The sequence below is a fragment of the Dinoponera quadriceps genome, unplaced genomic scaffold (assembly GCF_001313825.1).
Source record: "Dinoponera quadriceps isolate SergipeBrazil2010 unplaced genomic scaffold, ASM131382v1 scaffold1425, whole genome shotgun sequence".
Classification (NCBI taxonomy): Eukaryota; Metazoa; Arthropoda; class Insecta; order Hymenoptera; family Formicidae; genus Dinoponera; species Dinoponera quadriceps.
In genome coordinates, this window is record NW_014555679.1 from 1,442,199 (window position 1) to 1,466,534 (window position 24,336).

A 24,336-nucleotide genomic window follows, 5' to 3' on the forward strand; every position below is an offset into this window, starting at 1 on the left:
GGGGGGGGGGGGGGCAAGCGGGAAAACAGCAACAGCGGCGATCTTCTCCACCTGCCTCGCGTACGAGCGAACAAATTTAGAAGCTTAGTGTTTCCGAAGCGTGTCATAAAGCACGGTTCGGAGTACGTTGGACGGCCGCCAGGCTTTCGTCGGGACATAATGTCAGTGTCAGCGCGTTAAAAGCAGGCAAAGAAAGCGGCAACCATTAATCACCCCCGGCGACGCATTGCGCTGACCCGATAGATATGAACTCTGAGAAGCCGCTGCCGCGGCTGGCCGCTTCCTCCTTGGCTGCAGAGAGGTGGCTTTTTTTTCGTTAAGCGCGCCGCATAGCCCAGCGCGGGAAAATAAATAAAAGATCCGAATATATTATGCAAATAGTGGAAACGTGTGCATAAGCGGCTTAAGGCCGTTGCAGTAATCAAATAGCTTAGTTGAAACTACTTAACCTTGGTAGAAATCTTGGCAATTCTAACGAAATCCTTCTTTCAGTGCACTTAAAAAATTAAATGGAATTATAGGGAAGAATATTTCTTTTTTTTTCCAGTAAATAACAAATTTATGTTGAGACCCCTTAATATCGCCACTGAAAACCCGGCACTCCGCGGACCAACTGCTTGAAGTTTTACCGCTTACGCTTTCCCGTATGCCATGACCTTTAGTCCGCGGCGGGACAACGGTTAGCATTAGGTTTCGCGATGTACAACCCGACGACGACACTCTCGACGCGAAGGGAGAATTCCAAGCAGCGGTGGAGCGGTGTGTACGCGAGGTGGGATCGATTCGCGAATCGTTTCTATGGCTTTTGGATTGAGCAACACGCGACGGAAGGGAGCCGCGCGCTTGAAACTGCTCCCGGAACTATCCGGCCCCCTTGCAACCCTTCGCGCGGTGTTAATTGATATAAGTTTCGCCCGTGTTCGCTGCGGTTCTCTGCGCGATGCGATAAAAATGTGCAAAACGTGCGCACACGTTGGACTAGCGGACGCTGCATTGTTCGTCGTTTTCAAGCTTTCGTGCGACACGCAACGCGGCCGTCGCCGGTGCATACCGGTAAAGGACTTCGTTAGGGCCGCGGAAAAAGCGACGAAATGACCGGCCTCGTCGGTAAACGAGGATTTGCGGTCGAGAAAGCAGCGATGACGTGGCGGCGAGAGCGCGAGTTAAGGATGGTCGGGAGACACTCTCCGATAAACTCGGCAGCGCGAATTAACGGCATCGCCGGCGGCCACGAAGCCACGCACAGTACAGAATTGGGGCCTTCCAAAATTCGAAATGACGATTAACGCGACAGATAAAAAGGATTGAACATATATCCGAAATTATATATGACCTAAATTTTCGGGTCGTGCTTTGAAATAATACGAGCACGTTCGCTTCGTACTCGTATAGAAACGGGAACGTGAAAGTTTCATACACTTTTTATGTATATTACATATCTACGCTTTCTCGTTGAATATTTCCAGTTGTAAGTACACGAACAAGAGCACAGTCTGATTACTACCGAATATACTATCCTTGCACTTGCGGGGTGTACGATTAAAATTTGCTTGCTTTTGACAAACAAAATCATTTCAACCACCGTCGCTTTCAAAGTTTGTTCAGACACAATTTTCACATTTAAATCAACGTACAGTCTTTGAAAGCCATTTGAACTTGAATAATGCCGGAAGAATACACGTTGTACGGGTCGGGCGAAATGACACGTATATCCGTTTAATGAAACGCCAACGTTTGCAGCAGGTAGAAAAGGAACATAACGCGCTCGCTAGGAGCAGTCGGCGGCTCTGGGCTGCGCGAAGGATGCGTTTTCTCAGGACGCCCACGCGACAAGCGCTCTCGACGAGAGAGTCCTTTATGGAAGCGACAAGACGTCACACCCAGCCAAGGCGCGGAACATCGTCGCGAGCGCGCGCGCGTTGCACCTCGCTAGGGGGAAGCCGCTCCGGTGGCCGCCGGATGGAGAGTCTTTATTTCCGGCAGCGCGCGGCTATCGGCGGCCTCTCTAAAAGCGTCGAAGGCTATAAAAGCGCGGCCGACCGGCAATTTCCGTGCGAGCGCGACGATCTTGTTAACCGGGAGTCCCCATCGCGTCCCCAGTAAGGAGAACCTTTTTCTCATTGTTGACCGATTACGCAACACACCGCCGTTCCCGATAGTGATTTATGGAACTCGGCTTCCGTTGACATTTACATTATTTCTCCATAAGGAAACGATAAATATTTCCAATTAACACGAATGATGATATTTAATGGATATGACAGTGCAACACGGCTGATACGGAAGCCGATGAGGTAACGTGACTAGAATTCCAAGGCTGTGTTTGAAAATTACGCTCGACGACTGGAGTAGCGTTTAATTGGCCGATCGTGATAAAGAAATCTTGCTCTTTTTCTTGTCCCGATTGGACGAATCAAAGTGATATCCGTCGAGTAGAGTTTTCGAACGCAGCCCAGCTGGCGTACAAAGTAGAATCGTGACTCCCGGTGATTCTTATTAATTTAACGGTGTGAATCAAGAGGGAAATAACGGGGAGGGCCTTTTCACCGTTGACGGTTTACGGTAGTGCTGTGCCGCTCTCGACGGTGATTTACGGAACCCGGTTTCCGTTGACACTCGCATTGTCCCTCCGCGAGAGGAAACAATGAACATTTCTAATTAACACGAGGATGATTCCATTTAATTGACACGGCGGAGCCAAACGGTTGATGCGGAAGCTGAAGGTGATGCGGCGCACGAGGTAGGAAGGATCGATTCGCGACTCTTGACTTTGACTTGTAATTCAACGATACGAATCGGAAGGGGAACAATACGCTTTATGTATTTCTTCTTCAATTTTCTTCCCCCTTTACTTCTTATCGCGCACTGTTACCTGAACTTCAGACTTGACGCTCGCGATATTCTCCCGTGACGAAATGAGCGCCTCGAAGTGAAACGGATTATTCGAGAGAAAAACGCAAGACGCTGAAATAGCTCGAAGTAACGCGAAGCTTGTGACGTGTCCGTTCGCTCCTCTCGTCGCTAATTCGCGCAGTACGTTCGTTTCTCGCTGTTACTACGCGATTCCGACCTGAATGGGAATGCAACATCGATAAATGCTGCGTCGGTAAACGTGCCCTCGTTGGCAGGGGATTACAACGCGAAACGCGGTCCCGCGAGCTCACGCCGAGAGCGATGCGCAGCTCGCGATCAGCGCGATAGCCGGTGCGAGGTCTTTTGTTCGACGTAACGAATACCTGGAAGGATATTATCGAGAAGCTACACCAGACAAATTGGCGCGAGATCGGATCGACAGCGAAGAAACCCGCCGGCTCGACCGGCAGGACTCGATAACGGAAGGAGGACACCGTCGTAATGAGCGTATTTTCAGATTATCTTTCGTTAAGGAACCGTTTGGACACGTTACTAATGTGTATGTGTCAAGGACAGGCGGCGTTGTCGAGGACCACCGACGCTATTCATTCGCGCGAGGGAATATTTACGCGAGGCATAAAACAAACGCGAGGAATATTTCCTCCGTTCGAGCGAGGCTTCTATTATTAGCGGTCCTCACGGCCTCCTCCTCTCTCTTTCTCGACTTCACCGAGAGTTTCTTTAAATCGCGGAAAAATTCAGTCATTCTTCAAACTCGCGTTCCCGCGCTTGCGTAAGATCGAGAAAACAGCGTTCCTGTAACTCAAGTTCTCGTAACAGGGGAATTGAGCCACACATCCGCCTTGATAAGAAATTCCACCTTGCTACATTCCGCGAGATAACTCGAAATGTCACCGGGAGCGAACCAGGAAAGAAAACTGCGTTCATTGCGGGGCCCGTTTATCGCGGGCGTAAAAAGATCTCTCGTCTCGCGACGGGGGAATTATGTAAATCGCGATCGAGATCTCTAATGCGCGGATTCGTTCGCGGAATCGCCGATTTTCCCACGTCAACGCGTACACGCGACGGCTGAAGACGAACGAAAAAGGCGCGCGTTTTCTCCTTCCCGGAGGGAGAAACGCGAGAATTCTATTGTCAACTGCGACGGAGACACAAAATACCGACCGACCGACCGACCGAGGCAGCGTTGCTTCAGTCAGCCGAGAAAAAGACCCGAGCGAATCGGGTAAACGAGCGAGCAATTACCGCCGCGCGACAATTGGATTCTCACGAGAAGAAGCCGGGCGAGTGTTCAGCGACGGGAAAACGAAGCCAGAGAGACGAGAGGCCGAGGTATTCGCGCGTTGACGCGCGGATTTCGAGAAACAAACACGAAATTGCCGAGAAAAAGAGAGAGAGAGAGAGCTCCAGCGGCAATATTCGTCGCGGAAATCTCGTCGAAGACACACACGCGACTATTGGAACGGCATTAACATGTTATCGCGCGTGTCCTCGTCGTCGTTGCGTCCCTTTCTCTTCATTAGGCGACAAAAAAAATTCTCCTCTCTCGAACCTCGCTTTGTGACTTATTTTAATCGACTGTGCGTCGCTTCGGCAAGCAGCTCACGGCCGAAAAACAAACTTCTCTTTGTTCCGCGCGCCGAGTACAAAACGGAAAACGAAGGGCATTTGAATCGCAGATTGTGCGTTATCTCGCCGGAATAATGGTCGTTTAATCAAACTTTCCCCGCCGAATCTGCAATTAAACCCGGCATTGATATATGTCGGGGTCGTCCGCGAGCACGATAAACTCAAGACCTTCTCGCGAGCACGCTCGCGTTCATCGCTCTTTCTCGTTTCATTTCGCTGCAAGTTACTCCTCATTGCGATCGCATCTCTCTCTCTCTCTCTCTCTCTCTCTCTCTCTTAGGCTCGACCGTAAAAGTCTCGTTCGGCAACTTCTTCCCACATCGCGATTGGTAGTGTAAAATTGTTTTGTCTCGTGTAAGTAATGATACGATAAAAATTAACCCTGACAATACCATGTTAGGCCTATAACGTGTTTTCTTTCGCTTATTCCCTCTTCCACGCTCCTCTTTCGCAAAGACGATTAAAAATAAAATTGGTAATAAATTTATCAAGTAATTCATAAAAGACGAGAAATGGTACGACAGCCGTGATTTCTCTACATTTCTTCGTGATGTAGAGACCTATTATGTTACTTTAGAGAGATCGCGGGTATTATTCTCAGGTTTGAGGAAGAGTACGAAAATCAATTCGTAACGCGAGGATCCCCCGTGTACGTAGAAAAAGTTTCCTCGGATTTAGTGTATACATTTGTTTTGCTTGAGTTTATTTAACGTTTCGCGAAACCAAACGATCTCGTTTGTCAAATCATTCATTTGCTTCAATTTCCGAGGACAAACTTGTCACGATTTATAAAAAAAGTCTTATTAAACCCATAGAAATCTTTCTCTCTCTTTCTCTCTGTATACTTGGCGAGCGAGCGGGTTATAAATTTATCACGCGACAAAAAGACTTCCGATTTGAATTTACGAAGTTCCACGAGCAACGAGCTGCTCGGCAGCGCTCGCGATTTGTATGTTAAATACACGCTCGTAACGTGCGTAACCGGATTCGTCGAACTGCTAAAAGGACCAATTATAATGCTGGACGGGAATATTGTTAGTTAATAGACAGATGACTATGATTAACAGCTCCTAAGCGACGACGTTGGCGCGACCCGGTCACTTCTTGCTTCCGGCGGTGCAAAATCGCGCTACCGACGTTCGCGACAACTGAATTAATGCGCGCGATAGCGACGCTCGATTGAACACAAATGAATTCACGTGAGTGACGAGAAGGTGTTTCCAGGAGGCGTTTCACGTCCGAGAATGCGGCTCGCCGCAGCTCGCCGAAGAGAGGCAGAGAAAGAGAGAGAGAGAGAGACGAGAAATCGATCGCCGCGCGGTGTGAATTATGCGAGTAAATGCCGTGCGCGTAATTTCCAATTAACGCGTCAACGCGGGAGTCCTGCGACAGCAACCTTCCTTCGCGCGTCCAACGAGATACTGGTAATCCCTAATAATCGATCACCGTCTGATCGGCCAAGCGCAATGAGCTAATTTCTGTCGCGATGCAGTGTGTGTGTGTGTGTATGCGCGCGTATACGTGTTTATCGCGGCCCGATTATATTCGATGCAGCAGCAGCGTCCGCGCGCGCACGCGATAAAAATACATATACAATGACGCGTTCTCCGTGCGATCGATTCCCTCTCTCTCTCTCTCTCTTTGCGAGAAACTTTCCAGCTGCAAAAAATATTGGACGTTACGATGAAAAAAAAAGAAATGGCACACCACGTTGTGGAATAAAATAAAACGAAACAGGTATCTTATCGCAGGTAACTTCGGCCGAGCCGATTTTGTCGACATTGTGTAAGATTAAGTTAATTAACAGCCGTATGCGCGATTAGACGCGTTCGCGAGAGATACGGGAGAAGAGTTTTACGTCCGCGGGACTCGGANGGGGGGGGGGGGGGAGGGTTACGCGTGTAAACAAATTTCCCGGCCGACACGCTCCTGCGCAAAATCGTCTGACTCACCGAGTGAGTATCGGTTTCTCTTCCGCTCGTCTACTCAGCACCGTCTTTTTCCGGGAAATCTATTAGTCCAGATTAGAAACATCGTCACTCACAGGAGCACAAATTATTGAGAAGCGAACAAAGAGCCGAATCACCCGGGGAGCGGGAGGAGGGGAAGCGTAAGAGGAAAAACTCGAATGCCGCGGGAGACGCGCGTAATATCGCGTAAGGGTAATGAACAGTCTCGTACTAATTACGCCCGTTCTCGGCGTGAGGCGCAACCGTGGCATTATACGGGTTATATAAACCGTTAATTCTTATCCGGGCGCGCGAGCACGGCAGCACTTCCGTCTATCCGTTCTTTCGTTCGCTTTTAACTCGCGCGGTACTCGCCACCGTGAAAAGCTCCGGAGGAAGAGAGATAGATAGGGAGGGGAGGGGGGGGGGGAGAAAAGGAGGGATTACTCTACCGTAAGGCGGCTTAAAATCATTACGGTAACTAATAACGCGGAACGTTTTCGGCCACGCTCGGGAATCCGGTTTTCTGCCTTACCCGACCGTGTGTAATCGCGCGCGTGCTCGAAGAGCATTTCTGCATGCTCGTTTCGCGAGAGAGAGAGAGAGAGAGAAAATAAATTCAGCCCGTGGAAACGATAAAAAATAAATAAACGGGCGCAAAGCTGCATAATCACCTGCATAAATAATTCGTTAAAAAAGTTACCGCGTGTAGATTTATCGGAATTAACGCGCGCGCCCCCGCGAGATCGCCTCGCACGCGAAGCGTTTTCACTCGCGTTCGCGAAGACGACGGGGAGAGGAGAGGAGGGGGAGGAAACGCGATAGTTTCTCGCGTCGTCGGTGTCGCGAAATTCGAGCGTCATTGAAAAGCCGCGTGAAACGGCGTGTGATGTAACGCAAAATCGCCGCGCGCCGCTCTGTCTAAATTTGTTTGTTCTTCTCGTTAGCTTAAGGCTGCCGGAGCGGCGACGTCGCCGCGTCGCGAGGTCGACAACGCGCGAACAACGGCGGAGCTTCTTTGCGCGGACGTGTGTGTCTTCACCGTTGTGCATCGGTGAGAACTCGCGCTCTCCGGGTTTTCGACGGCGCTGCTGCGGGATTTCGAGTTATCTACCACTTTACGTATCGCACGGCGGCGATACGTCGCGGACTTCTCTCTCTCTCTCTCTTTCTTTCTCGCTTCGCGTTATCTGCCATTTCACGTATCGCGAGCTCTCCTCTCTTCTCGGCCCGACGACCGAAGCTGTTAATAATGTACGGAACGATTCTTACGTCGTTTCACGAGCGTTATCGCGCTCGTAACGGGACCCCGTCGCCGTAATTACTCCTCGAAATTCCCACACCTAATGTCGTCACACATACAGGGACACACGGTACACACACAGAGAAACACAGAAATGATTCACCTCCCTGGCTACTCGGGCCGGCTTTCAGAGCGCGCGATCGACGAAAGCAGCTATCGACATTATCACCATTATCACAGCTTACACTGTAATCACCAGCGCACACAGGTCGCGTAGGAGAGGGCGAGACTCCGTGAAAATTCCCAGGCGCGACTTGCCGTGTGCGTGTGCGTCTATACTCCCGTGAACGCGCGTCGGTCGTTACTCACTCCGCGGCAACTTTCCCGATAGGTTTCTCTCTCCTTCGCACGACTCGCACGGATCTCACATTGTTATCGTCCCTCGCTGATAATGCGCTCGGGCGCGATCGCGAGGCGCTTCGTTCGCGAGAGTCCAAGGCGCAATCGTTCTCGGGGAGGAGAGGCAGAGAGCGATTCCGAGCGCGCGAGCAGCGTCGAAAAGCCGCGCGTCGTCGTTATTAACCGTCGGGAGGAAAGTTACTTGAGAGACGCGATGCGGCGTGGCGAAGCAGCGCGCGAGGCGTACACACTCGTGACACGCGCTGACGCACGCGAGACGTCACTGAGACGAAGCGTGTGGAGGCGCGCGCTCGAGTTCGGCTCGCCCGACTCGGCTCAGCTCGGCTCGGTTCGGCACGGCTCAGCTGGTCGTGGCGGCACGAGCGAGCGAGCGACGCTTTATCCGGTCGACTGTCAGCGGAGAGCGGCTCGGCACGGCGTGGAGCAGCTCCCAAGTGGCGGCGGCGGCGGCTCGCTTGAACGCATGCGGCGACAATAAACCGTACTGCAGCATACCGCCGGCGGAAACGAGCCCGCCGCTTCGGCCTCGTGCACGCTCGCGCGCGTTCGGAGCGCCCTATCGTCGAACGAGCTCAAAGTGCAAGTGCTGATAGCAGTGGCGTACGCTTCAACCGCGGCGCCCGGTCAAGGAGGTTCCGCGGCCTGGGTGTCGTATTTTCAGCGCGTCGAGCGGCCCGGCTCGTGAATTTAGTATTTATCCGGCGAAAATTACGTTACTCTGCACTGATTTCATTGGCCGAGTAATCAATGTTAATTCGAGACGAAAAGTCGAGGTGAATATATCACTGTAGTTTTTCGTCGAAAAATCTTATTTTCAGTTTGGAAAATGTTCCAAATAGATGTTAAAAATAGCACGCTAACATCAAGAAACATATATCTAAGAAGGTGTCAATTTCAGGTGCAAATGTCTCAGCTCTCGGATGGTCAATTTTTCTCTAATTGCACGAGCGGTTAGAAAGAACTGGGCTTCACCGTATAAAAGCATTTACAACTCTGTGCAGGCAATAAGATGTAAATTTGGCAGAAAGAAATATAGCTATAGTCGGCATTTTGTTATTCCATTGAGAATACATTGAGGAAACAGAAAGAGAGAGAGAGAAGTTGCGTAGACTTAAAGGATATAATATGACGAGAAATGTATAGTGTGATAATACACCGATTAGATACGACAAACATAGAAAAATATCGAACTGTAAACACGTGTAATTTATATTTCAAACTATCATCGAGCTTAGGTTCAACGAGCCGTGCGGGGGAGCTTACCGAAGAGACGAGAAAACTCCGAAGCTATCCCGAGCTAGGTGAGAGAGTGTTAGTACGCGTGTCTCGTGATTTACGATGTATACGCGCCGTATTATTGTTCAGCTCGTCGTTCTTAGGAGACCCAGCTCCGACACGCAAACAAACAAGATCCCGTATGACTGAATCTCCGCGAGTTGGATATCTGTCTTCACGGCGACTCCGGGATCCTCGGATCGTCTTCACGTCGTTTATTGATCGTTCGAGTATCTTGAACGTACAAATAATAATCCTCCGCGAGTATTCCCACGAGAAAGATAGCGCGTGAAATGAGACGACGCTAACGCGAGCGATCTGAAGAATTTCGCGCGACTTCGTCACACGTACTGACAAAATGTTGAAATACCTTAAACGGCCGGACTAACAGTTTCCTCATACGCTTAAAGCGACTATCCATCCGAACAAAAGCGAGAATACTCCATCATCAAACTCTCCTCGCAGCGACGGCGCGAAGTACGTTCGAGCAAGCGTTCGTCGCCGAGCTACGCGCTCTCGGTTCCGGATTAACCGGGCCTTCCTTCGGACTCTCGATCAGCGTTTTCAGCGTTGGAGAATGCTGTCCTCGGAGCATCCGCGCAGAAGCGTTCGTCGAGGAACTATCCCCGCTCGCTGGCCGAAGAATTTCCCGGCTCGTTAACTCGTCTCATTTTCACTTCGCGATCCCCCCAGCGATAATCCTGGCGCTCCGGATCAGCGGCAGCGATCGCTCGGCGTTTCCAAACTGCAGTGTCGGAGAGGAACGCGCGAACGGAGAGTCGCGAAATTCCGACGAAGATCGACGCGGAAGGCACTTTCTCCCTGCGACCTTCCTCGCAAGCATGGCGCAGCTTAATTGACGAAAATCGCGTCGCCGATCGCGCGATCGATGGCCGGTTCCCCGACCTCGAAGAAACCGGAGTCTCGCGGGAGACTGATCGGCCAGCTGGAGAGCTCCTCGAGCTGCGCTCGCGAGACGCGCGCGCGTGTTGCTTTATTATCCCGGGAGCTGCGAGGGCGACCTTCGTGCTCGAATCGTTTGGAATCGATCGATCGGAACGCCGATCGCGAAACAAATCGCCGAGTGGCGCGCTCGAGGATGGGCCGGGTTAAGAGGATAATCACGACGATGTCCCGTTCAGCGCTTTATCGCTATTCCCGCTACTTATCGCCCGATCCCTTCGATTCTGAATTGTTTTCGAATATCGAATATAAGGCCGAGATGCAGCAGCGTACTCTCTCTCTCTCTCTCCCTTTCCCCTACCCCCTCCGTCCCTCTATCATCTATCGGGGATCGTTACCCGACGACTCCGGAAATGAGCCTAGGGATTCTTGGTGTGTAAATACGGACCAGGATGAGCGGCAATGAGATTGGACTCCGGGAAAGCAGATATCGGTTCTCACGAAGCGGAGCGTGTATTACCGGTTGATTGTAAAGCGACGAATTCAACGATTAGATTAGGATTAACGGATCCTTCCGTTCCTGCTTCGCGTGCCGATAACGCGCTCCCCCCTTCGGGTGCGCGACCTGTCCGCCCGAATTTTTCGTCGAGTTCGCGCAACCCCGGAGGGTCAATAAAACCCGACGAGAAACGACGGGTAAAAATAAATGAGCGCGGGACGAATCGGTTTTGAATTCAGAAACCGTTGAGACGCAAGGAAGTGTGACCATTCGGCGGTGCCGACGAGTCTCTCTCTCGGCGCCGTTACGCTCAGAAAAGTACGAAGAAAGAAATAACGTTTCTCTTTTTAGCCTCGCGCGCGTCTCTCGAAGATCACCGACTCGGATCTTCCGACCGGCGAAGGCTAGATGTAGATAAACGCGAGAGTGATAACCGTAAATCGTTACCCGCGACGAGCATTAAAAATAATCATCGAGTTATAGGAATAACGCGAAATCGTACGAGGAGATCACATTCTACGACACAATAATATTCTCCCCACCTTTTCCACGTTGAGAAAAAGTGCTTAAAAATTTACTTGTGAAGAGCATATAATGTTTATTTCAGAGAAATAATATTTATTGTTATAATAAATATAATAAACATGACAAGAGGCCAAGAATATTATTATTATGATAAATATTATTTCTGTGAAATAAATCTTATATCTCCGATAAATAAGTTCTTAAGTATTTTTTTTTTATCATTTCCTTTACCCACGACGACTAAGATATACGATGTACCGATAAGTTATAATATTTTTGTTATATACTTTCAGTATATCGACTTAATAAAATCCCTTTTTTGACGTGTCGGGTTATAACGGAGCAGTTATAAGTTATGGGGAGAGTATCCTTACTTAGAGATTACGTATTGAGGTTAATCTCTTGCGACCTAACCTTTCTTCCTTATTAATCTTCCTTCTCTCACTTCCTTACTCGCTCGCCGCATGTACCACCGTACAAAGAAAATGGTAGACTTTCGACATATCGAATTCACTTGCACTTTACCATTTATATTTACATTCTACAACCAAAATTATTTTTCACCTCTGTTCATTACAAATACTGAGTAATCAAAAATAGCAAAGCTTCTGTGGATCCAAGCGACGCACACACGCGACGACCCGGCGACAAAAAGTCCCGCGCGAAAATTCACTTGCGCGCGACTAATTTCGCGATTATATTTGCCCCCCGTGCGTTAGTAAGTTGACGACGAGCCCCAACGACGTGGGATAATAAAGAAGACGGATTTAACGCGCCCGGCGGAGCCCTGTCGCGCTTATCGCGCCCCGCCACGTAAAGTCGAGGACGTAATTCGGCCGGGAGAGAGCGCGGATTAGCGCACACCCGGCGGGCAGTCGTGCGATCATTTTTCTTTTTTTTCCCCTTACAGGCCGGTAGTTTCGCGGACACAGGTGAGATAAGATCGCCGGTCTCGCGGAGAAGTCGGACTCGCTGAACCGTGGAAGGGGCAACGAGCGATCCGCTCTCGCGCGAGTCGACGGCGGAAGCGGCGTACGCTTACAGGAGGATCATCGGCGATCCCCGGCTTTTTTTATCGGCCTCTTCCCCGGGCCGTTGGACCACCCGTGGTATGCGCGTTGATTAGCTGCTCCCGGCCGCGTTCCACCTCGTCCGATGTAGAAGATCCGGAATGGAATAGAGGGGGAGAGAGAGAGAGAGGGAGAACGTTAACAGTCGATCTGGAAATAGCTCGGCGACGCTTTTATGACATAAACGATCGCAGGTGGTCTATTTTCATCTCGCCTTTCGGTCTATTTTATTTCTCGCGGGCCCACTTTAGCCTCGGGCGATCCCTCGTACACAAGCGAGTCACGCTTACTCTCCTCCCGCCGGCGTTTAAGGTGGTGGTAGCGTAAAATGAGTTTCTTTTTTTTTTTTCTTAAGAATTCCTTGAAGCTTGCACTAAATATGTAGACTTAAATATGACCTAATTATTGGCGCAATCAGAAGTAAATTGACTATTCAGAAGATACTCGAGATATTTGCAACTAAAGATGACACTTTTTATATATGTATTCCTTAAGGTTAATGTCCTATATTTTTAACTTTCTCCTAAACTTGAGGACTCTAATGAAAAACTACTGTGATATTAAATATTGATATAGAAGAATTTGAAAATATAGCCGTAAGAATAGCTGTAAGAAATTTACAAGTTATAAGAATACTCGTCGCATATATACACATATTTAAATGCTTGTATACTACTTTCTATTGTGTGCGCATCTCCCTCAGCTCGACTGACATGCAAATAAAACATTAATATAAAAATAAAATAAAATAAAAAAATCTCCGTGTTAGTAGATATTGCATGCATATATTCGTCTTAATTTCAAAATTAACGCTTACTACTCAATTAAACGAAGTTGTACGAAAGTACTTTCCTTTTCTTTCCAATAAATAATAAACTTATAAAAAAACTGCTTAATATCGCCACTGAAAAACCGGCACCACAACGAATGAGCCGCCTCAATTGCGCGACTCATCGCCGGCAAATATGAAATCCGAAGCCGCCGGGTTCCTGCTTCTCCAAGTGTTTCTTTTTTTTTTTATCGGGGCCACTGTGACTTCGCACGGTGACTAAGGCCGGAGTAATTGGAGCGCGACGCTCGCGTTTTTCCAAACCGCCGAGATCGCTTTTCGACGGCGACGAGGAAGAGGACAACACAAGTCCGTGCGATCTTTCCTACCGCGGATAATCGCGGTATTCGCAACGGGGAACGCCATCACGCGCGTCCGCGTCTGACTCGGGTGAAAATCGAACAAGTGAACGCGCGCGCGGAAGAGCAGAAATAAGATGGAGAGAGCCGGATAAGAGCGGCGAAGCTCAGTTAAACGTCGGACGGATATTTTCGCGCGCGTGTCGAGCGCGTATTCTCCGCGCGCGCGCGGTTCTATTCTCGCGTCGAACTGGACTTAATCTCTTCCATAATGATCCGCTCGACGGATTACAGGCGAGGCGTTAACGTCGACGAATCTCTCTCTCTCTCTTTAGGGCGCGTCTACTATCTCCAGGATCAGTCTGTAGAAGCGGAATGGATCTATGAAAACTGTACGCCACACACACACGCACACACAAGTGGCCGAGCAGCCGTATCAAGTAGTACGCAGGTATCATAAACGGCGCGTGAACTCGGCACCAGGTTTACACAGCTGTTTACCGGGAAAGCGGCACGAGAGAGGCCAATTAAAATAGATACACGTCGCGTGATCGATTGACGTAGCGTGAAATAGACGGGCGGATTACGGATTCATACCGCGCGATTTGGTTCAGCCTCGATTCGCAGAGATATGAAACGATGTATGATATGACGATATTCCAGCCGTCTCTCTCTCTCTCTCTCAGAAGAGAGTTCTCCCGGGAGTATCATGGGAACGGGATTACGAGCCGGGGAGATTAGCAGAACCGGGACGAGGAAGTTTTGTTCGCGGATTCGCTCTCTCGTTAGATCGTTACGCGGCCTGAGAGCCGGCGAACGAGCTTTCGGTAAACTGGCATCATCTCTCGGACGCTTTTTACAGCCACCTGCAGCAGCGCCGATGATCTCATTCGGGATTGGCCGGCCGATCCCGAGTCGTGGGAACAATCATCGCGACGCGACTGGCGATCCACGAAGGATCGCGTGAGAGACTTCGGCCGGCTCGGAGGCCTTCTTCTTCTTCTTCCTCCCCGACTTCCGTTCGCTCTCTCGGCGCATCGCAAACGAGTTTTACGAGTCCCGGCGTGTCCAAAGGGCTTCACGCAGCGCGATTATCCCCGTCTCGGGTCTCGGAGTTTCGACGCACCGAGCGCATCGCGAGAGAGAGAAAGAGAGAGAGCTAGTACTCGCACTGAAAAGTGATTTTTTTGGTGGAAGAAAACGAAAATGTCTAGTTCTCCTGAACGAAATTCCGGTTCTTATGACCAGAAATTCTATTTCCTTCAACCAAAACGCATTTGATTGTCCATCCCCGCACAGAAAATGCCTCGGAATCTAATCCAGTCCGATTTCCCGAAATAATTCTGGATTCTAGATGGGAAATCTACGCCCCCGAGACGAAATTTAAGTTTTATGTTAAAGTTTAAAATGGAGAAAACAATAACCATTCCCATTTATAGCCTTAATAGTGCTCTTTTTACGCTACAAATGAGAAGTTATCGCCGCTTTCTTCATCTCAGGTTTAATGTGGAACTTAAATTTCGACTCGGGCAGGTTCTGGTTAGAAATGTAATGTTTCAAACATGTGATTTTAAGCAGAAAATATGGATAGATCCTATTATCATCTCGAACGTTTCCAAAATAGGTTTCTAATTTTTATTTTACTGCAATTTAATCGTGGGCGTTCGTGGACTCCGTGTGGAGATGCTTATGATACTCGGATACTATCATCGGAATGGCCAGTCGAACGCACAGGTGACTTTCTCAGAAGCGAGAAATTAAAACCGAGCAGAAACCCGTAATTACAGAAAAACACGCTGAGGAAATAAATTAGAAAATAGAATTACGCATCCGAGAAGCTAGAAATGTTGAGTAAAAAGTACATCTTGGTAATGAACTAATAATGAACATTTAATCTTACACGTTTTTCTCGTGCTTATCGAGAATTTATCAAAATGCTGACGGGAACGGATAGAATTCTTTGAATAATCAAATTGTTTAAAAATCAAGTTTCAGTAAGATTAACCTCGTGAGTCAGCTCCTTCGGAGAAATTTCGTCGACGCCCGTGCTCTTTAAATGCAAAGCGCTGATAACTGATAAACCTCTCTGCTTTACGGCAGCAACGTCTACCGATAGATGGCGGCACTAACTTGAGTGACGAACGTAACGTATCGTCGGGGAAAAGTCTACTGAATTTAACTCCGTTACATTACGTTAATTTGCGTCGACACATGATGGCCGTTATATAATCAGGCCTGAAATAATGCTGATCCACCTGATGTCGTCTAATTGTTTCCACATGCGAATTAGAAACGACCGATTATATAGTGATGATTAAAACGTGATTTCGCTTAATTACGCAAATTTGCACCGCGCCGGAACGCGGTCTTCACGTTAATTGTGAGCCTTGTATTATTGAACATCCGCGAACACGGCGATTGCATTTGATAAAAATCTCCCGTCAAACCCGTGCGAGTGCGACGGTCATTTGCGAACAATGGACTTTCGTTCGCTCGCGCGCGAATAAATAATGAATGGGGCGCGAAGAAACGGAATGGAATTAAACATTTCCTCCCGGGGAGACTTTCTCGTTATTACTTTCTATATTTCGAGCTGTGAAAAGTGCACGAAAACCGACGGAGCCGTTCCCCCCATAAGCAACTTGTTATGAATTCCTCCGTGAAAGCGCCGTCGTATCACTCGGCGAGCTCGGCCGAATTACATAAGCAGCTGCAGATGCGTTTACTTTTTCCCGTCGTGCGAAACGCGCCGTAGAAAGCGCAGGAGGACGTAATCGAATTTACATCGCACCCCCTCCACTCGCCCCCGTGTTCTTCGCGTGTACGCGTATCCTCATTAACGAGCGTCGGGGGCAAAGAAAGAAGAGAAAAAAAAAGAAGACTTCGAGCTTTGAGAGCGGCAACTTCGAGACGTCGGCCGAGAGGTTCCGCTCCGCTGATTCCATCGGACGGGAGAAAAATTCATGCGACGATCTTCCCGGTATGAGCGAAGCGCCAGTGAAATTTCAAGCACTTACGAGGGCGACGCGCGCCGGTCGAGTGAACGCGTTCATACCTGCTATCCGCTGCTAATTATCATATCGTTAAGTGAGCGAAGGTTCGTTGCAAGAACAAAGTAAACTCACGATGCGCGAGGATCATTTTAGCCACGCGTATCCCAAGAGCACCTGAGAAGAGCCTGCAAAATTACGGGCTCGCTTCGTTCGCGCACACCGAGGCCCGTTCGTCGGTTCCCGCAAGTGCATCGAGAAGTTTTAAAAGCGCGCATTTGGTTTCTGAAAAATTGCCGGGAGGATAATTCTAGTCGCGCGTATTCCAAGCGCCCGAGAAGCTGCAGAATTATAGGCTCGCTTCGTTCCCACACACCGTCCAATTCTCGTAAATGCGCCGAAAAGTTTTTTTTTTAAAGCGCGATTAATCTCTGAAAAATTGTATATCAAAGCAAAAAGTGTCGGAATTGCATGATTTTTTTTTTTCGGTTATGTAACGAACGGTCATCGGCCGGTGAGTCATATCGAGCTCGGCGGTACTTTTCACGGGTGTGATTAACGCGGGCGTTTCCGCCGAACCGGGCCGATAATTATGTTCTTACGGGCTTTTGCACCTGAATGCATAGTCATGAGGCAACGGCGAAAGTAGTATCGGTGCGCACGTGATTAGATCTACGCATTGTCGGGCCTCTGGAAATCGCTCGAGAGAGGAGGAGGGGGGAGTGGGGGGGGAGGTGCGCTTATGGAACTTTATGAATATTGCATGCCTAGGCGATACGTTACACGACCGCGTTACATCACGATGATCCCCTTCGCCACGTGATCGAGCACGACTTGACCTCTGACAAGTATGCGGAGAGGCTGTTGGGCTTGGCGATAATTTCGGCACAATATTCGCGTTTTGAAATCCGCCCGTAAAATGGAATTCGCGTGGCGGAATTGAAAATGTTTCACACACGTCGATTATTACGAATCGTTGATCGAGGCGCTCTAAATTTACTAGGATTCGGAATACATTTTGAACAAATTTCATGCTTATGATGAACTTAATGAATTGTGATATTTTTGCGAATATATGAACTTATGAAATATTTGAGACAAATGATATTTACTTGTAGGCAACATGTATTTTTCTGTGTTCTCGCGATCCTCAGTTTCGATAGGACAGCCGAGACTTTCAAGGCAGGACGAAGAAAAGAGCATCCATCACGCATCACTGGTCAATTTGCGACGAAGACAGAAAATAGCTCATCGATCGACATCGACGACGTTAACGTCTTTGCGAAGTGATAGTCCTTCCTAAGACTCCCCCCGGATCATCCGTCGACTCTTATAGCCGCGATTATCAGTCGGGCGGTTCCTTCGAGCGAAGAAATGCGGAGGCGCGGTCTCGCGACCCACGCGGGATGCAACTTTCCCACACGTTTAGACGCGATTAGCATTCTTAATGACGGCGGGGGCCCCGAGAGCGCGGCTAAAAGGATCTCTCTCTTGAGCCGCATTGCGTGCCGCATAGAGCGAACTCGTTTTTCCGAACGAGCTCGGGGAGTCACGCACGACACATTTGCACGCACATGTGACGCCCGGCCGCGCACATTCGCACACGAGGCGCAGGGCCGCGGGCAGAAGGTGCAAACGGCGCATCTTAATTAATTATTCGCGGTATGTGTTCCCAACTTGAGCTGTCAAATCGTGACGACACGCTCTAGGAGCAGAAATAAGAGCGAAGAAACTTTACTACGTGAATATTATCTTACAGACAAAAGATAATGGAAAAGCACCGAAATCGAGATATCATTTTAAAGTCCGTTTTGAAGACTTTATCATTAAAACAATATAAAAGCATTGAAATCATGTTATATTGTACATATATATCCTTACATCTTTGATCTTACATACTTAAAAAAATTTTTTTAACTATTGCTTCTTTATTATCGAAAAGAATCCTCTGACTTTCTTCGACTAACACTTTTTCTTAACAACACAAGGAAAACGGGGAAAATAAGTCACCGGTAACTTTAATTGTATTCTGTGAAATGATATTTCACAGCAAAGTTCAGGCATGTCGATTAAAAGACCAATAAACTCGGGTATCTCGGTTAACAAAACAACCCAACTTTAACTTTTTTTTTGCGTGGTTCAGTGACAGAGGATAGAAATAAGCATAAGATCTTTGGTGATTTAAAAAAAAACAAGTTCAATACTTACATCATAAAATAGCATTGTCAAATAAATTACCGTTAATTTGTTTACTTTAATTTTCACACGAAGTTAATTTAACAAAAATTTCAGCACAACGAAAAATCAAACCGCGCTAATAACACAACTGAACGCGCTTACAAACTGAAACTGCCACTTTAGCTCCAACTACTGTGCACAGTAGACGAAGTTCATGTTTTGCCCAACAGAGTTCGGTACTTTACAACCGAGAAATATGGATTTGTCGGTTTACCGTTTATCTTCAGTCAATTTTGGTACTTTTTCTTTATTAAAAAGTATTAAGTTATAATATAAAAGTGAAAAAAGAGAAATGAAGTTTAATCTAATTTTCAACCTCGACATATAAGATATATATACATATATATCTCGGTCTCTTCTCTCCCTCGTAGGTTGGTCGGAAAGCCTCTTATACGATAATCGCCAGAGCAATTACATTTTTATAAATTCAGCACGTGCCGAAGAGATAAAATTAATGTAACGTAGTCGCGAGTGCACGTAATTAAATGTATATGGGTTGAATATCGCGGGCTATTTATATCTCGTCGCGATTTAGCCTTGGCGTTGCAGTTAACACTAGAATTACCGAGCAGGCATTTCTGACCGTTCCTCTTTTTTAAAATCAATACGCCATTTCTTGTGCAAAAGATAGAAGTCTGAAATTTCACGACTTTCCATCAATTATTTCCTTTATTTAATTATTAACGAAAAGCTATGAAATTTCAGAATTCCATCACACAAGAAATGGGACATCAATTTTAAAAAATAGATACCGTCAACAATGATCGCTCGATACTTCTTAATGTGAAATCGCACGGCAATGCGAGACGATGCAGCCCTGCACGGGCATTTCACTTTTTGCCCATCGGCGTGCGTTGCGTTTACCACGAGTACACGAAACGGCCTTCACTGTATTTCGGCGTATCTATTCCCTCTGTAACGACCGCATTTGTATTCGCGCGAGTATTTATAGTAATTATTACCGTTTCGAGATCCGTTCACATTGATCGTGTTCGAGCGAGATTGCGCCGCGCGAACGAATATTTACGGGAGGTATCGATGGTCGTTACCGATCGCGACTAACGCGCTACATTGTGAGAAATCGGAGGCGGATTTCTCGCCGGGTCCGCGTCGATCGTGATCTCCCGAGACGAAAGACGCGCCAATTTAAATTCGAGTGCCGTACAACAGTATCTTCTCGGCAGCGACGAGTCTATCTCGACCCGAGATCTCGTCCCGGAGAAACAGCCTCTTCTCCGGGTCGAGAATCCCCCTCCCCCCTCCCCCTCGAGGCCTGAATGCCTTTGGAAAAACTCTCGCCCGCAAACGGGTAATCTAACGGCACACCGTCGGCTCGCAATTTCCTCTCCTCGTTACGCGCGACCTTTGACACCGGAGTGCTCACCAATCGATTTTTCGCGTCTCCTTCGCCCACCCGGAGAGGGCAGACCGGCGGGTTTGTTGTTCGCTCGACAGACGACACTACGATGGGGGGAGGGGAGGCATGTTGTGCAGTTACGATTCTCTCCGGGCAATTGGCCGAACCGGTACAAAACAATTCGTGAGAAACGAAGGTGAAATTTCTCAGCCGCTCGCGTATGCAAATATACGCGGCAGATGCATGACGATGGTTCGTCAGGCGAAACAATTACTCCCGCCGTACTCTTTACGGTCTAACGGCCATTCGGCGCGCTAATTGTCGTCGCGTTACTAACCAAACAATTACACAGTGCGGCAAACAGCCACGGTTAAATGGCGTAATTAACGTCGGCATGGGATATTCAGCTAATGAATGCGGCTGAAATTGTTTCCAAGTTATCGGCGAAATGAGGACGGCCAAGCGTGACGGACATTCCCGAGCGAGAATATTTCGTTCGTTCCATGATTAAAAGAAGAAGAAAAGCTCAGTGAGCGCGTTATTAAAAACTTCAAGTTGCGCGACGTGTCTATCGCGCCGAGTGGCTTTTTCAGGAACGCCCCCCCCCCTCCCTCCCTACGCTTTTCAGATCTCGCGAGTTTTCGCTTGAAACGCGCGCGACGGAATGATGTGCGGCGTGAAGAACGTTGTTTTCGAAGACAGGCCATATGTTCGCGCGCACACAAGCTCGCAAGGCGTAAACACCGGGAACAACAACGGGCCGTTTCCGCTCGCCCGCTTAATTATGCGGTTCACCGTTTAATCGAACGCGCGGCAGCGCGATGATGCATCAAACCTTGCGACGCGAGGAGAAACACGCCGGCGGTGGACGTGTGCGCGCAAATACACGCGTCGTCGCGTATCCTCTTCGCGTTTTTTGCGCATTTTTCCCCCGAGCAGCGCGATTAATCGCACAGGCGGGGCGAGAGTAAGTACGCGACGTGACGAAGCCGCGTCGAAAATTTCCATTCAGTCGTCTAACAGCGTAACCCCCCCCCCCCTTGGCCGATTAAGGATGCGTCGCGCGTGAGTAGCGTCGCTACGCAAATAACGTTGCGGCTTTATCTGGGCGTTTACAACGGCTTTGCAACGCCTGTGACGAAGAGACGCGACTCGATGCGGGATTCGACGCGGATGCTGCGAGACAAAAATAGTTTACGATTTCACGAAATCGCCCGTGTTGGCGCAACCTTATCTCCCGCGCTTCTCTTTTATCGAAGAAGCGCCGTTTGGCACCGCGCGTCACGCGACGAATCGCTACGGTGATTCTTGAGACATCATAACGCGGCGGTACATTGTGGAAATATTGATAACGAGTGTATCAATGAAGCGTGGGAGGGAAAGGGGGGGACAAGAGGAAAAATACCGACCGAACGGTGAGTTCCATGATGTAGATTCATTTCAATTAACGATCTTCTAGTAATTTTACTATTATTAGCGAATTCGAACACACCCTCGATATACTGCGTACCAAAGGCCGCTATACGTAAAATATAGAAAAAGCTTCGATACTTCGAACCTTCGAACATGCCGAATAATACCATCTCTAATGCAATGGCATAACATAAGCACTTTGACGATGAAATAATTAATGGAAATTCCGCTGAATAGCGTGATGATATCATTATTAAACGTTTAATCGTTCAAACTGTCTACATGCTTCTTTACTGAAATAAAAAACTGCTTCATGTACAGCGAGCCTTCAGCGTGCAGCAGTCCGACATGTTTTACGGATTATTGAATTCGCTATCAATTAATGACACTTCAGTCCGACAATAATCAACTTTGTTGCAAAAAGGAAACCAATCATCAATTATAAAAAAATAATTTATACTGTGAGATCTTATAAAATTACATATAAGATTTATATAAGAATTCATATGTAAGATTTTAATTGCACCTTGAATACGTAATTGTTCTGCACGCGCACGCGATCGTATTTTCCATCTTTTTCTTTCCGTGTTTTATAACATACGTCTCGTATGCAATATCAGCGAGAAAACACGAGGAAGCATTTGCCACGTACATGCCGACATTTCACGCGAGAAATCGACCGGAAACGATTTCGGCAATCCTCGCCGCACATTACAAGCGCCGCCAGTCAGTCAGTCAGCCAATCGAGCACCGAAGGATTTTGCGAGAATCTATTCCGCGTCGGTGCCTCCTTTCGTTTCGCCGGTATCATCGCGATAAATCTCGCCATTCATAGTGGAACAGAGCCGCAGATCGCGCTCGTCGGCGCCCGGCGCCCAATGACGGATTTATCGATCGATAAACACGCCTCGAGACCGTTTTCGCGGGCGGGCGCGCCGCGAAGGTCGCGAGCTCCCTCGCGACTTGTAGATTTTAAGTTATTTTTGGCGGATACGTGGGACACGCGCGATGCGAGAGTTCATTACGCCGATCTACATATAGATCACGCACCGCCGTGTGGGTAAATACGTCCCGGCACGTCGCGATTAACCCGATGACGGTGATGATATTTTATCTCAGCCGTGCTCTCAGCCCGGCGAATAAATGAGATTTCCTTCGCTCGACTCGCGCCTGTATCTTTCCAGCAGGCTAGATCATTTCGTTCGGCCCTCTCCTCACCGTGCAAGCGCATCGTGCGCGAGAGCTTATCTGCGTGCGCCCTTCTTCTCTCTCCCGGGCGATTCGATGTTGCTCGCAGTGAGCGCGTCGGTATGCCGTTTCGACGGAAGATTTCTCGCAATTCCCTTCTACTGCGTTTCAGCCGTGAAGCCGGGGAGAGTACGATTAGACGCGCGTTCGTGTAATGGGCGCGCATCAGCTCGAAATTTAATAATCTCCAATTGCTAGCAAATGTGTGTGTGTGTGCGTGCGTGTATGTGCGCGTATGTACATGCGCGGGTACACTGCGAAAGTTGTAAAAGGTTCCGCGATGAACGAAGAGAACTGGTTCGCCTTCCGCAATGTCGCTGGAACTGCCGTGAAATACTGCCTTTTCGAATACGTATCCCAATATAGTTCGCAAAGGCGCGCGCGTATATCGGAAAAATATTCCCGGTTTATTTAATAAAGCGGCATAGCCGACGCGAGCGAATCATAAAATCACCGCGTGGCTCATTCATAAATTACACTTTAACAGCGCGTTAAGCTGCCGTGAGACGGTGAAGAAAAGGGGATCCGATAAAAAGCGCATACCCTCGCTGCAATTTCCGATCTATGTAATCGTGTCGTCGCCGATCGGCCCGCGCGCGACTATATTCGCGTGATGTGTGTTAATTAACGCGCCGTAATGAAAAATAGGCGTTTGCTTAACGACCAACGCGCACACCCCCCGGAACTCGCGTGTCCGCCTCGCGTATTGCCCTCTTAGTCCAATCAATAAGTATGGAGAGATAACAAAATTCCAACCCGAAAACAAAAAATAGGATCGTATAGAAAAAAAAATTCTAAAAAACATTTCTATTTCATGAAACTCGAACCCAAATGGTGAAATTGGCGAAAAAAAATTCGTAAAGTTTGAAAAAACGGTTTTCCGAAGATGAAAAAAAACTATAACTCCGATCAAAAAAAGTAAATGACATAGTTATAGGTAATAAAAAGACCTTTCAATTAATTTTTTATAAGTCTCGATCGAGATGTAAATTATCAAGATATATCGAAAAAACCGTCGAAAATATTTTTTTGTTTTCGCTATATCTTTTTTAATTTTATATATATCCACTCGATACTTGGTGAAAATATAGTTCATAGCAAGTAGAATAAGTACAAATTTCGAATTTTGAAAAATAATCTTTAGTTTTCGAGATATTTTGATTTTGCGAAAAAAAGGCGTTCTCGAAAATTGGCCACTCTTGCTTTAGGGCTGATCGTAGAGTAACGATCTTGAGCTTATTTTTTTCTCAAAAACTTGTACTTTCATGCTATTTTACGGTTATAACGATTTTTTTATTTTTTAATACTAAAAAATGACTTTGAAAATTTTGTTTATTTTTCGGTCACGTTTTTTTGCTATATTTTTTTCAATTTTTATTTTATTGAATTGGCTCTAGCCCAAATCGATTGCTAGCATTTTTCAACGAATTAAAAAAAAAAAGTTAATCTACGATCATTTGGAGCCGAGATAGTTTTTTTTTCTTTAAATTCCTCTATCCACAGTTTTCATCCTGCGGTATTGGCCTTGTAGATTACTTTAAAATAGTTATGTTTTAAGAAAAAAAATAATTTTTT

General features: G+C 47.7%; 1 protein-coding gene across 12 annotated transcripts in view; it reads right to left on the bottom strand.

Annotated features, from left to right (window-relative positions):
- The window catches only part of LOC106745137 (serine/threonine-protein kinase MARK2-like), a 104,787-nt gene that overhangs the window by 37,889 nt on the left and 42,562 nt on the right, over nt 1-24,336 (bottom strand). For 7 of the 12 annotated variants that reach the window (XM_014620444.1, XM_014620445.1, XM_014620447.1 and 4 more), the window contains exon 1: nt 7,725-7,810. The exons of 4 other annotated variants lie outside the window; for them this stretch is intronic. The gene's annotated coding sequence lies outside the window, so the exon portion shown is untranslated. Of the gene's footprint in view, nt 1-7,724; nt 7,811-7,858; nt 7,946-24,336 lie in introns of those variants that run through there. One more of the 12 variants, XM_014620442.1, reaches the window with a different exon arrangement.